The sequence below is a fragment of the Triticum urartu genome, unplaced genomic scaffold (assembly GCF_003073215.2).
Source record: "Triticum urartu cultivar G1812 unplaced genomic scaffold, Tu2.1 TuUngrouped_contig_10500, whole genome shotgun sequence".
Lineage (NCBI taxonomy): Eukaryota > Viridiplantae > Streptophyta > Magnoliopsida > Poales > Poaceae > Triticum > Triticum urartu.
In genome coordinates, this window is record NW_024111374.1 from 2258 (window position 1) to 13609 (window position 11352).

At 46.8% G+C, this 11352-nt stretch overlaps 1 long non-coding RNA gene across 1 annotated transcript; it reads left to right on the forward strand.

Moving 5' to 3' along the window:
* The first annotated feature begins 2843 nt into the window (after positions 1 to 2843).
* LOC125526562 lies at positions 2844 to 6663 on the forward strand. The gene is made up of 2 exons (XR_007291777.1): positions 2844 to 3327; positions 3829 to 6663. It is a non-coding gene; the product is annotated as an uncharacterized LOC125526562 (long non-coding RNA).
* Positions 6664 to 11352: the final 4689 nt, after the last annotated feature.

The following is an 11352-nucleotide window of genomic DNA, read 5'->3' on the forward strand; positions in this document are numbered from 1 at the left end:
CTAGCGAGCAGTAAATCCTAGCCTTTCGAGTAGCTCCAGGAGATATTCCCATGAAACATTGTCGAAAGCTCTCGAGATGTCTAGCTTAAGAAGAACTGCCGGTGTTTTCCTGCGGTGCAGGCTCTTGACATAATTTTGGACATAGACAAAGCTGTCGTGCAAGCATCTGGTCTTCAGAAAAGCCGTCTGGGCGGCGAGATGATCGACTGCACCACCGAAGCAAGTCGGATTGATAGAACCTGGGAGAACAGCTTCGCAACTGAATGTATCATACTAATCGGTTTGTAATCAGCAATGGACTCCGCTCTGTCCTTCTTGGGGATGAGTGCGATGATCGCAGAGTTCAGAGCCCCAAAATTTTGCCCGGCCAGGTGGTAGAACTGCTGGAACGCCTGCATGATATTTGCCTTTATTATGCCCCCAACAACTCCGAAAGAAGACGCCGCAAAACCCGTCCGGCCCTGGCGATTTCTCCGCTGGTGAATCCTTTATCGCCGCCCACACCTCTTCCTCGGAGAACGGGTTGTCCAGGCCATTTGCTTGCACAGAAGGCATACACAGCTCATCCCAGTTGATCGACGTGGTTCGGTGCTGGGTGGATCCTAGGATGCAGTTGAAATGATCATGTATTGCCTTTTCCTTCTCGACGTGTGCAGTCACAACGTTATCTCCCACTTTTAGGGCACTGATGAAGTTCTTGCGCCTTCTTGAGCTGATCTTGGCCATGAAGAATTTGGTGGGGGCGTCTCCCGCACGCAGCCAGGTGAGGCGGGAGGCTTGCCTTTTCCTGCAGCGCTCGATCGCCGCAAGGCCCAGTAACTTGATCTTCAGGCCTTTCCTGAGCTCAGCTTCTGCCGCCGAGAGCCGCCGTCTCTCCTGGGCTGTCGAGGCGCATAATGACTTCACAGGCAATATGGAATTGAAGCTTTGTGTCACCGACCAGATTCTTGCTCCAAATGCGAAGGTCCTTGGCCGTTCTGCTCATCTTGATTCATAGCCGGGCGAAAGCGCAGGTGGTGGCCGTCGGGCGCGACCAGGCAGCCATGACCGTGTCGAGGAAGCGCGGGAACCGCGGCCAGAAGGATTCAAATTTGAATCCTCCCCGTTGACGAGGCGCCGACGCGTCCGCTAGCAGTAGCGGGCAGTGATCAGAACATGCAGTCGACACCGCCATCAGAAGCGCGCGTGGGAACAGAGCTTCCCAGGGCGAGGAGCAGAAGAATTTATCAATGCTAACTAACGTGGGGTTGTCCCTCTCATTGCTCCATGTAAGCCGACGATTGCTACACTTGATCTGGCGCAGCCCTGCTCCGTCGATCGCCGTTCTAAAACGGTCCATAAGCCTTCTATTAAGATACAAAATCCGATGTTAAAAAATGTTTTTCACAAGACATTCTTTTGTCTTTTTACATAACCCACAAAAAAATATCGGTTTTCTTCGAAACTTGATGTGCACGCGTATAATATCGAGATGTATGCATCAATTTTTTTCGAATCTTTTCATAATTTAAAATAGTTTTTTCATGTGCAAGAGCGCACGCTCCTAGGAGCACCAACGGGTTTCCGTTCGTGGTAGTATTTTTTTTCTTTAATGGACACTGATTGAGTTAAGTTATAACACGTACTACTATTTGTCAGAAAAATAATTATAACACGTACTACACCGGAAGCAGGGCCGGCGTTGACGAAAGTACATTTCTACACCCAGGAGCAAATGCTCCTGGTGTGAATAGTAACATAAAAAAATAGAAAAATTATTTAAAAAATTCTGAATTTTTTTGGTGACATACTTCCACAAATGTTTGTTGCGCATGCAAAATTTTATTGCGAAATCACATTTGTGGAAGGCATGCCGAAAAAACAAAATCAGAGCTCCAAAATGCTTTTGTAAGTAACATTTTCAGAGCATCGATTTTGTTTTTTTACTATACCTTCCATCAATATGATTTTGCGACGAAATTTTGCATACACAACAAACATTTATAAAAGTATGTCACAAAAAAATTTCAGAATTTTTTGAATTATTTTTAAATTTATTTAATGTTACTGTTCACACCAGGAGCATTTGCTCCTGGGTGTAGAAACTCCATGTCCGTTGGGTCATCTTCTCAACTAAAAGCAAAGTTTTCTCTAAACCATGCCCATCCACACCACTATAGTATTAGCACGTATTGTGGCTTCAAGGGTCCCACCAACATGAACTTTTATTTTTCTCCTTTCGTCAGTCTTCTTTGTCTTCTCGAAGCTCTCAGCCATGGAAATGGCTGAGTCTTCTTTGGGACGAAATCACTATTCTGACCCTTTGAACAAATTTTGTTACAAAATGAACTCGACGTGAAAGTATTTCACGATCTGACCCTTTTAGCAATGACATAGCCCGCGGCGTTTCTGCTTAAAGAAGAAACGCCGAGATAGCTAGCGTTTCTGATCAAAAAAGAAACGACGAGGTAGCTAGCGTTGCGGACCAGATAAGAAACGCCGAAGGCACTGGCGTTTCTGGCCATCATAGAAATGCCAAAGAACCATGGCGTTGCTGCCCTTTTTCATGTGCATGTGGAACCTGGATGGACAACCTAATTAATAAGGCTAATTAATTATGACCAAAGAGGGCAGCAACGCCATAATCGTTGGCGTTTCCATGATGGGCTGCAACGCCAGCACCTTCGGCGTTTCTTACCTGGTCCGCAACGCTAGCTACCTCGGCGTTTCTTCTTTGGTCAGACACGCTAGTTACCTCGGCGTTTCTATATTGGACAGAAACGCCGCGGGCTATGGCATTGCTAAAAAAGTCAAATCGTGAAATACCTTGACGTCGAGTTCATTTTATGACAACGTTCATTTAAAGGGTCAGAATAGTGATTTCGTCCTCTTCTTTGTCTTCTCGGAGCTCCTAGCCATGGAAATGGCTGAGCCATCTTGGATCCACCGCATCTGAAGATGACCCCTAAGCCCCCCCTCGGTTTTCAACCTCCTGGTCCTTGCCTGCACGCACCTCATGGCTGGGACGGCGCTTGGTTTGGATTCCCGCGTGCCTCGTCGATCTCCCAGGCCGGTCAATGGGAGCAGGGCCCTAATAGCAGCTGCGTGATGGAGGATGCGAGGTCGTCGAAGTCGACGGTTCCTTCCCAGTATGTATCCATGGAGGCGATGAAGTAGTGGATCTCGTTCCATTAGCTCCTACGCGATTTTGGGATCTTGGGGGTGTTGTCCGTCCCCAAGCGTCGAGCCATTGGCGTCAATGCTGTCCCCAAGCGAGGCACTCCGACGCATCCTCTTCGTCCTCAACAGCGACAGCCCGGCTTCGGCATTGCATTCTTCCACCTACAGGTCCCCCCATCTCTCTTCTCCCATTTCTTTTGTCTTCGTACGATTGAGCCGATATAATTTAAGGTACTGCTTGATAGTGACAAATGTTCCTATCCTGCATACTGGTTGTTGTTGATTTTCATCCAGATTGACTTCTTGTCCATCTACAAAATGGCGATAGTAAGTAGTGGACGCGTAGCACAGCTTAAGGCAAAATGTTAATTAGTTTGTCCTTTCCACTTTTTCCGGGCTTGGGATTGAAATTGGTATTGGTCTGGCCCCGTACGCCCATTAATATTCGCAAAATTAAGGAAGTAATTTGTGTATTTGTGATTTTAATAAGTGAATAGTAAAATTAATTAGGTCTGATTGCAATATAATATAGAACGATGCTCGGATGCTCTCACCATTGGATTGTCCTATAGAACAGGCTTGAAGTATCAAATGATATATAGTGTCGATGTTTGGTATTATTGAACTATTTCCATCAAATGCTGATGTATGTTTCCAATGCTTATGCAGAGTAGTACATCATATCCATGTACTTATGGTTATATAAAAGGCTGTTAAAATCCATCTAGTTCATGGCGAAGGAGATGGCCTCTGCCCAGCGAACGTTCAAGTCCACACCCATCTAGTTCATATGTATACAAGTCGTGGCACATGCTCTTTTTAATAATTTTTATGCCTAAACAAATCATTTGTTTTGTATTGATCAGTGTATACATGCACTTTCCCTTAGTGCATGGACAACTCTTTTGTAGTAAATTCACAGACATAATTGATGATGGTACCTTAGACTACAAAATTGATAATTTATAATTAGTTGAGTGAAATCGGTTTTCGCTCTCCATGCCTGATGTCTTGAAGCACAGTATGCGTAAAGCACTACCAAGATTTGCTATCTCGGCCATTTAAGTCCTGCGGTACAGTGGAGATTCCAATAATCCTATAGTCCGTGGATGCCTCATATTTGTAATCATTTATTGAATATGAATGTCAAAAGGTGAAAATGCGTGTTAGAGAGGCGCACATCTATCATAAGGACCTGGTGATTTTCAAGAATGATTATGCGGACCAGACATGTTACGGATCTACATAACCAACTAAGTACACCTCCTTTTTGATTCTATTGTCATTATAAACAAAAGCCTCCTTTATCAATTCCTTGTGATGCTAAAAAAAATTAAGTTCATATGAGAAAGGAAGACGTAATATCAATAGAATTTGCATAATTAAATACTAAGATGAGCACAACTAAACACTCATAGTCTCCAAAGTGGATTTGTCTGGATGCACACATAATAAGTTAAATCCATGTTCTCATGAGCTCAAAATAAACACAATTGTATGCCAACGCAAATTACTACTCCCTCCGCTCACAAATATAAGATGTTTTGGATATTTCAATATGGACTGAAATGAGTGAACAAACACACTAAAGCGTGTCTATATACATCCGATTCACAAAAAAGTTAGAACATCGTATATTTGTGAACGAAGGGAGTACGAAGTATTTAGAGTATCTAGAATATATTTGTATAAGTACAATCAAGGGAATTAAGTTTGTAGTTTAGCACTTGCTCTGCCTTGTTCTACCCTGTGTTCCTTCCAGGTGCTTTCCTAATCATCTTGTCTTCTGTTGATTCTTTTCTCCTATTTTTGCATGCTGTCCTTTTTTCCGTTTTTCCTGTAGATTTTGAATCCCATTCGTTCACTAAAATTTGAATGTCAGTAACATAATTTCCTTGCTAGGCTAGCTTTAATAAAAAAATAGTCGTGTTCAGAGATGCATATGGGGCATTGTAGCACCAAGGTGCTAGTGAATGTCCGTTCTAACATTTAAAAATATGAATTTTGTTTCTTTGATGGGAGTACCTCGTCATTGATACTGTCAATGCTATACTGGTCATGTTTTTTGTCCTGTCCCGCCTGCAAGGTAAGATACTATACCATGTCGTTTGGATTATAAAATAGGACGGTTGCTTTTCTTAAATTGGAAATGTAAAGTTTTGACATGTGTAAAGTGTTCTTTCATGCACTCTTTTAAAGTATTTTAACATGTGTGAAGTTTCTTCATAGTCTTCATTTGAATCATCTTCTAATGTAATTACATATGGACATACTTTCTTTTCGAATATATTTGCCTGCAGTTTTTGGAAATTCATAAAACAACAACAATTATTTAACACATGTAAAAGATGAGAAGTGAAATACCTGATTATTGAGAAGTTTGTTCTCTGTAATCTTTTTTGCTTCATTCATGACTTTTGTTCCTTGGATTTCCATTATGCTTTATAAAGAACATTCTCACAGTATACTATTGGTAAACTATTTGAACTTGTTTTCCAATATGGATCCTGCTGGAGGTGGCTTGATTTCATGCAGAAGATGGTACCTGCTCGAGGTGGTGTTGTCGCTAGACGGAACTAATGATGTAGGTTGTGTCATTGCTGGCTGAGGTTGATCGGACAATCCTCAATGTAACGTACAATGTTCTACAAGCACAATATTGGTAAGTGGAAGTAAAAGTAAGTGCCTTGCCTAATTGAGCTTAAACTTGTTAGTTGGGCGGCAACCAAATATGAACTTATATATGTGCTATTAATTAGAGCAAAGGGGTTTCATGAAAAGGACAGGTGCATATGAACTTCTAGGTGTGCTACAAAGTATTATTAACTAAAGAACAGAACATTTATTGGTAAAAAAGAGGCGTGCATGCAAAGAGTGATAGTATAGGTTTTAGAGAATCGATCTAATACCTGCCTCAGCTTGGGTTGCCACTAATGTTACATTGTGCAACCACAATTCCAATGGAGATGGTGGACGCTCTAGGGCATCCCAGTTCTTTTTTTTCTGATCTATCAGGTCCAACACCTGCGGCTGCTCGTCAGGTCCAACATCCGCGTCGAGGAGTCCTGCTTCGTTGTGAAGGGAGAAGTCGGTTTTCAGTCCCTCATGAAGGCGATGCAGTTCATGGTGTACGTCTGTTCCAGGCCGGCGCTTTGTAGACAGAATTTCAAAATTCAGGACATCTTGGAGGAGAACCGCTAGGGTTCTCTCAAGGAAGTTTAGGTGCATCCGTGAAGCAAGAATCTTCTTGAGCGAATCTTGAAGGAGATCTTTCTTTCTGGTAAATATCTACGCCAAAGATAGCTCCCTATGTATTTGATAGAACGGATGTAAATCTTTTGTATGTCCATCTGTACTGTAATCTAGTAGTAATGAAACAATAGTTTCTCTCGGATGCATGTACTGCTTTCATGTAAGGATGCATGTACTGCTTTCATGTAAGATTTAACATCATGTAAGATTTAACATCAGATTGAAAAGAAAGAAAACTTGGTGCTTCATCAACTTCTGTAGGTTCTACAGAGGACTAATAAAAGAACAAAATAGTTATGGAGAAAAAAGGACATGCATTGGATAGCTTGGGAGAATCCATCCAGTACCTGCCTCTATTTGGGTCGCTGCCACCTGGGAGGGTCTGGCAAATTCCTTCTGGTCTAGGACATGGATGTGACGTGGTAGTGGCACAACACGAATTCTTGCGGAGAAGGTACCGCCGGCGGCCGTGCTAGGTCATATTTTTTTTAATTGATCACAGTTTTTTTTTGGCGATGGAGTTGTAGCTTGGTATGCTTTTGACGTGGGTCTAGGTACAGGTCGTACATGACCGGAGGAGGCGTGGAGAGCATTAATGAAATTTATTGGCTGAGATTTAATTGATGTTAACAATATATTAGATTCAACGGCTAGATCTTTCTAATTTTTATGGTAATATCTATCTATTTATCTATTTTCTGGTTAGCCCGTTGTTGTGGTTCTAAGCCTGATAGTAGAATAGGGGGGTAGGAATCTAGAGTCAAGATCCTAACTATGGAGGAGTTGTACACGCGAGTTTTACGAGTTCAGGCCCTTCTCGGAGGAAGTAACAGCCCTACGTCTCGGAGCCCGGAGGCGGTCGACTGGATATATGCGTGTGAATTACAAAAGGTGCGAACCCTTGTCCCAGAAGAGGGGGTGGCTTATATAGAGTGCCAGGACCCCAGCTCCCCTCCGTTACTCAGGGTTCAATATTCATAAAGGAGGAGCGTTACTGGTAACGTCCGGAGTAAACTGCTATAAATGATTATTAAAGCTATGACTTAAATCCTGGCCGTTGTGGAGTGAGTGGCTTCACATCTTCTAGTGGTCGAGTGGTTGTTCGCATGGTCGAGTGTCTTCAAAGCTGTCGAGTGGAATATAACTTCATGGTCGAGTGGATGGCGATCTCTCTTCGACTGCTTCTGGTTCTTTTAGAGATGTTCTTGGGGAGGGTATCTTGGACATATCCATGACCCTACCCTAGGTACATAGCTTCGTCATTAGCCCCCGAATGGATCAGGGTTTGAGTGGGGAAGGAGTTGAGAACACTTCCGACCCATTTTTCGTGCTGTGAGTATAACTTGTTCTGGAGCCATGAACTGAGGAAACAATGCCAACTTCATCTTCTTCAGTCGCCTTGGTCCATTCTTGGTTTTTGTCGAGTGAATTTTCACGGTAGAATTCCGAATGATAATGTAGAGGACGTTTTCAGTCTGACAAGTTGCTCCGCTCTCCGCGGATTTCGCCGGATCCGAATTTCGGGAAGCGCGCAAGACGGGCGGGGCCGTGGTAATCGGGGCAGATTAGGCAAGTCTCCTCGATCTCCGTGCCACCTTTTTCGCCACGTACTGCGTGCGCGACTGTTGCGGGATTTGTTTAGATCGTCTGGGCCTACCAGTCAGTCACTCGAGGAGTGACCTTATAAAAGGCACCGGACCGGGTCTCTGCCCCGTGCGCTCCCATTCTCTTTTCTTCTTCCTTCGACCTCTCTGCCACGCTCGCTCCTGCTCTCGTCGTCGAACCCTCGCTCGAACTCGATCCGCCGTCATGGGAAAAGAGAAGACGGTGGCGTTGGAGCGAGCGAAGAAGGCGACCGCGAAGGCGAAGGGCAAGCGGACCAGCCAGGGCGGATCCTCGTCGAGATCCAGCCTGCCACCGGGCTGGATCCAGGGCGACTGGATCCACTCGACGATCAGCCAGGACGACCTCGACGACCTGGTGGAGGGGGGACTGATCCCCCACAAATCGGCGCGGCTCCCGGGAACGAGACCGAGCCGCAGCAAAGGGAGGGTGAGTGCGTTCTCCTCGCCACCCACGTCGATCGCGGGTTTTCTCTGCCTCCCCCTCCTTTCTTTCGGGGCCTTTTGAACTTCTTTGGGGCTCAGCTCCACCACTTCACTCCAAACACCATAGTCTATCTGGCTGCTTTCGTGTCAATGTGTGAAAATTTCTTGGGCTGTCGACCACACTGGGGTCTTTCAAAAACATCTTCACCTGCCGCTCTCAGTCGGTCAAAAAGGCCAATCCGAGTGATGAGAGGACCCACGTGATCCAGATGTGCGTGGGCCTGGGAATCCAGATGAGGAACAAGAGCACCTTCCCAGCAATGATCCTTCCCGACTCGGTCCGGGGCTGGTAGTCAACTTGGTTTTACTGTAAGGACCAGCCGACCCCGGGTCAGTCGACTGGACTTCCTCCCTTTTCTCTGGCTTGAGTGGAGAAGCCCTCCTCCCTGAAAGTGGTCCCAGAAGAGAAGGCGCAGGTCAAGGTGTTGGTCGAGCGGGTTGTCCAACTCGTCCGTGACGGGTGACTGGGATGGACCTGCTGGAGGTCTTTCTCGGTCGATGCATCCAACCGCTTCAGGCTCGTGATCATCCGATGTGGATGTACTCTGGACTCGAGGACTCCACTCGGATCCACCCAGAGGACGTCAGCGAGGAAATCTTAGAGAAGTGGCTGATGGGAATCACCAGCAACAAAGACAACCCCCGGGGGTCTAGGAGGGTGATTCCATTCGACCACTCACGCCAGCCGGAGCAGGTATGATTCTGTTTTACCAAGTATCTTTCCGATTCACTGCGTGACACCTTGTTGATGGTCGGCTGACTTTCTTCTGATCGTTGTCTTTTCAGGCCCTCATTGACATGTACTCGATGCCCAATGGAGTGCAGGAGCAAGACGTCGAGGAAGGAGCGAGCGGGGGCGAGAGCGGCGAGTGGCGCTCGGATGCCGAGGAGGACGAGGAGAGCGACGAATCGACTGAAGATGAAGAGGTCGACTCGCCTCCTCACAGGGAGAGGAGATCCAAACACGCTCATGACCCAGTGAGCACTCCGGACCTGGTGACCGCGCCGACTGGGCAGTCTTCGAAGCGTCCCAGGACGTCTTCCCCAGCGCCGATCGAGAAGGCTCCGAAGCAGCTCAAGGTTGTGCCGCCTCCAGCGCCAAAAGCACCGAAAGCCACCTCCTCCAAACTGCCAAAAGCTCTGCCCAGGATCAAAGTGACCATCCCTACCATCTCCAGGTAATCATCTGACTTGTTTTTTTTGTGTCGACTCAAACAACAAAACATAACCAACTGGGTGCGGATCTTTGCAGTGCTGCTACATCAGGAACCTCTTCTCTCCAGTACCAAGACGAGGAGATGGAAGACGCGGTCACCTCCAACCCAGGTAAAAACTCTTATGATCTTGCTCTTCGCTACTCAGTCGATTGAATTCTAGCGGTTTACTTTAGAGTCGACTGATCTTCTCCGCAGCTCCGCCCAACGGCATCGATCTCCCAGATGACGATGAAGATGTGGCTCTTAGGCCCAGGAAGAATAAAAAGGCGACGACTGGTAAGGCGTCTCAGCAGGGACCAACGACAACACCAACCGTCTATCAATCCGAAGACGCGGGCGGGGCCTCTATGACCTTGGCTGTACCCTTGTCGAGTGAGCGCCCCGCACCGTCGACTGTACCGGCGATTCCTTCAGTCGTCCCATCTCATGCCTCGGAGGTCCAAGCTGCTGCACCTGGGTCGTCTGCTCTCTTCTTCACCAGCTACCCCGTTCTGGACAACCAGTCGAAAGCTGCTGCGGAAGCCATTCGACAGGCTGACGTGATGATGGAGCGGATGAAGATGGTGCATGAGAATAGCCAGGCTGCCTACGACGCCAGCGCTGCTCTCTGGGCCAATGTCCAAGTAAGCAGACTTTTCGACTGCCCTTTTTCTATCAGGATATGCTACCCGAAAATTTTTCTTCTATACAATCTCCTGTTGTTTGCGTCGAATCAGTGCACCCAGTGGGTGTTGTGTTGTCTTTGGTAGTTGCGTTCTTCCACTCGGTTTGGGCGAGTAGGGTCTGAACCGGTGGGGGCACGCTAAGTGCACCCACTGGGTGTAGTCCCCGAGACCGCAGTCAACTGCTAGCAGTCGACAGGGGTCTGAGTTCTACCTTCCTTTCTTTTCTTCCACTCGACTCAAGCGGACCGGTCGAGTAGGATCTGAACCAGTGGGGGCACGCTAAGTGCACCCACTGGGTGTAGTCCCCGAGACCGTAGTCGACTGCTGGCAGTCGACTGGGGTCTGAATAGTGTTTTTTATACTCGATCCGGGCGGACCGATCGAGTGGGGTCTAAATCAGCGGGGGCACGCCAAGTGCACCCGTCGGGTGTAGCCCCCGAGACCGCAGTCGACTGTGTGCGGTCGGCTGGGGTCTAAGCGAACTTCTTTAAGTTTTATCCACTCGGAAGTGAACAACCTTTGATCTTGTCGATTGACATGTCTTTTGCCTTCTGCAGAAGTCTTGTACTCTCATTTCCAAGTTTGCTGAACTTGAGGAGAAGCAGAGGCAACTCAACCTCGACTTGGAGTTGGCCCAGCAGAATCTGAAGAAAGCTCAAGACGAAGCTGCTGGTATGGAAGGTAACTGCATGTCGACTGTTTTTTTAAACATTTCTTCGAGCTCTTGTCTGATCCGATTGCTTCTTTTGTAGAGAAAATGAAGTTGGCCCTGGAGAAGAAGGACTCGGACCTCGCCGCTGCATAGAAGGAAGCCCAAGACAAAACTGCCCTCGCAGACCGGAAGCTGGCTTCAGTGGAAACACTGGAAGGGGAGGTGACCAAGCTGAAGTCCTGTCTCAACGAGTCTAACCGAGAGGCGACTCGTTTGAATAAGGACAAAATTACCCTGAA